We start from the raw sequence: 2954 nt of genomic DNA, 5'->3' as shown, positions 1-2954 counted from the left end.
CTGGAAAGAAGAGACAATGGTTAAGGGCACTGGCTGTTCTTGCAGAGGACCTGGGTTTGAGGACCCAGCACCCATATAGCCGCTAACAACCATCTGTAACTCCAGTTCCAGGGGAATCCAGCGCCTTCTCAAAACCCTCTTCTGACCTCTGCAGGCATTGCATAACGTGGGTACACTTACACATGTGCACATAAAATAAAAATAATATATATAAAATATTTTTAAAAGATATGCGATTGAAATGCTATGAATGGTAATTAGATATTAAATCTGGTGGTCATATCTTAACAATTCTCTCTTTTAACTTTTCATTCTTAAGCAACATTATGAAGCATCACTATTATTGAAGCCATCTATCCTTCACTATCAAAAGTACATATCTCACCTTAATTCATTTCTTCAGGTGCTTTCCAAAATGTTTATTAAGCTTAATGTACTGGTTAGTTTTTATTGTCAACTTGACACAAACTAGAGAATCATAGGTAAAGGAAACCTCAACTGAGGAATCATTCAGCTCACACTGGCCTGTGGCTATGTCTGTAAGAGATTGTCTTGATTGTTGGTCGATGTGGGATGGCAAAGCCCTGTGTGGGTAGCACCATCCCTAGGCCTTTGGGTCTGGGCAATATTAAAAAGCTGCCTGAGCAAGCCGGGGAGCAAGCCAATCAGCAGCATTTTTCCATGGCTACAGCTTCAAGTTCCTGCCTTGAGTTGTTCCCTCAGTGATGGACTGTGACCCTGAAGCATAAAACAAAAAACCCTTTTCCTCTCCCAAAGTGCTTTTGGTCATGGTGCTTATCCAGCAATAGAAAAGCAAATTAGAGCATTTCCTTACGATGTTTTGTATCAATGCACATGAAATTGATTCCACAGTTATTACTTCCAAGCAAAACTTTCCCCTAAATTCCAGATCAATCCTCAGGTGCATCTTTGTTCGACATTTGTGCCTAGTTATGCATAAAATCCATGAACAGAAATGTAATTTCCATCTAAATGCCACTTGTCTTCAGTATCTTACTGAATGCCACTAACATCCCAACACTGTGAAATTAAGGTTTAGGGTGTTTTATTAACCATTTATCATTATCCCAGTTACTTCTTGTGCAACTAATATGATACTAAATTGTGTCAAATTGACTTCTAAATATCATTCAAATTTTCTCATAAGTCTCTCCCTCTCTGATGTTGTACTTTCCTTTTTACATTCACCTGAGTGATCAAAATAATTTCTGAAAATAATGTTTGCAGTCATTAAGAGATTCAGACTTCATTCATCTTCTCCGATTCTACCTTAAGAAAGAAAAGAGATTGAAAAGGCACCAACTGAATTTCATGAACTGGCTTTGTGTACTCAGTCCTCCTCCTCCCTCATCATTTTCCTCATCACCAGTGTCATCTTGATGACTAAAGCTTATCATGTACAAAGAGCTTACAAAGAGTCACAATATCCATTGTGCTTGTGAGTCATTGATTACCTTTACAGGCAATGGACTCTTAAATAATTTGCTAGTAAGTAGAATAGTTCAGCTTGAACTAGAAGTTCAAGAACTGTTCCTTATATAAGACTGTCTTCTCTTTAGAAATAGATTCCCAGTCCCTTGTTGTCTAAGGTTCTTGAGTCTTCTTCCTTCTAGGAGAAATGCAATGTTTTTACTTATCACTGTTCTGGCAGCTGGGAAGTGCAAGGTCAAAGGGTAAGCAGGGTTTGAGTCTACTAAACCCATAGTTTGGTTCTAAAGCAGCACCTTGAATAGTATATCATCTAGAAAAGCAAAATTTGGTTCTCAAATGAGAAAACAAAACAATAAACAAACAACAAAAGAAACAAGGTCTCAATTGGATCATACTTTTATACAGTTCCAATTTCACAAATGTTGGATTTATTCTCATGGTTTAATAACCTCCTAAAGCTTATATCTCTGAAAAGGATCACACAATTTGGAAGTATACTAAATAAAATAAAATTTATAATGTCCTCTTTGCATTGTGGGGATAGATCACAGGACCTCTACATGATAGGCAACTGATCTAACACTGACATACATTCCCCAGCCAAAGCAGTCAGATTTTTAATCAATCTGATATTTTTCTTGCCCATACTGTATTGTCAAAAACTTCATGTGCTTTCTATCCATTTGATTACAGTACATCCAATGTACAAAAGGATGTTACACATGTTACTGCTTCCAACAATATCTTCTTTCATTAAATGTTTTGAAAGTATTTTATTTTATGTAACTGGTTTTGAAAGTTTCTTTGAAATATAGTTCACAAAAAACGATCACTTCCAGTTTGATTGACACATTTGAGGTATTAGACTTGAAATTTTCCAAGCCCAGAAAAATATTCTTCCATGTAAACTTCTACATTAGTTTACTACTATTAAATAACTGAATGCATGAACAGTATGTATGTGTGTACTAAATCTGTATTACATCCATCTTAGTTCTTAACTGATGCTGCAATAATGTACACATTGCAAAAAATATTTGAGTGTGTTTTTATAGACACACAGAGCATACTTTAACTTATGGCTTGAATGTGTACTCCAACATTTCATATGTTGACATTTAATCTCCAATGTGAGTTATTAGGAGGACAGAAGCATTTTCCTTTTCTCTATTGGAGTAAGTTATTTGATTTTAAGAAACTCAACTACAGAGTTCAGCTTCAGCCTCAAATAAGATTTTAGACTTCTGTATTAGTTCTAGAGTGAATAAATACTTTCAGACATTTCAAGATGAAATATTTCTTAAAGAGTTACTTTTAATTTTAATTATGTGTACATGTGTGTATCTGTGCTTGGGTTTGTTCACAGGTGTGCAGGTGCCCACTAAAGAGTTACTTTTAATTTTAATTATGTGTACATGTGTGTATCTGTGCTTGTTGTTCACAGGTGTGCAGGTGCCCAACATAGATTCCAGTTTGTATGTGCATGTGCACTCTTGTATATG

The sequence above is a fragment of the Nannospalax galili genome, unplaced genomic scaffold, assembly GCF_000622305.1.
Source record: "Nannospalax galili isolate Female #2095 unplaced genomic scaffold, S.galili_v1.0 scaffold2796, whole genome shotgun sequence".
NCBI lineage: Eukaryota > Metazoa > Chordata > Mammalia > Rodentia > Spalacidae > Nannospalax > Nannospalax galili.
Note: the sequence above shows the minus strand (reverse complement) of the source record.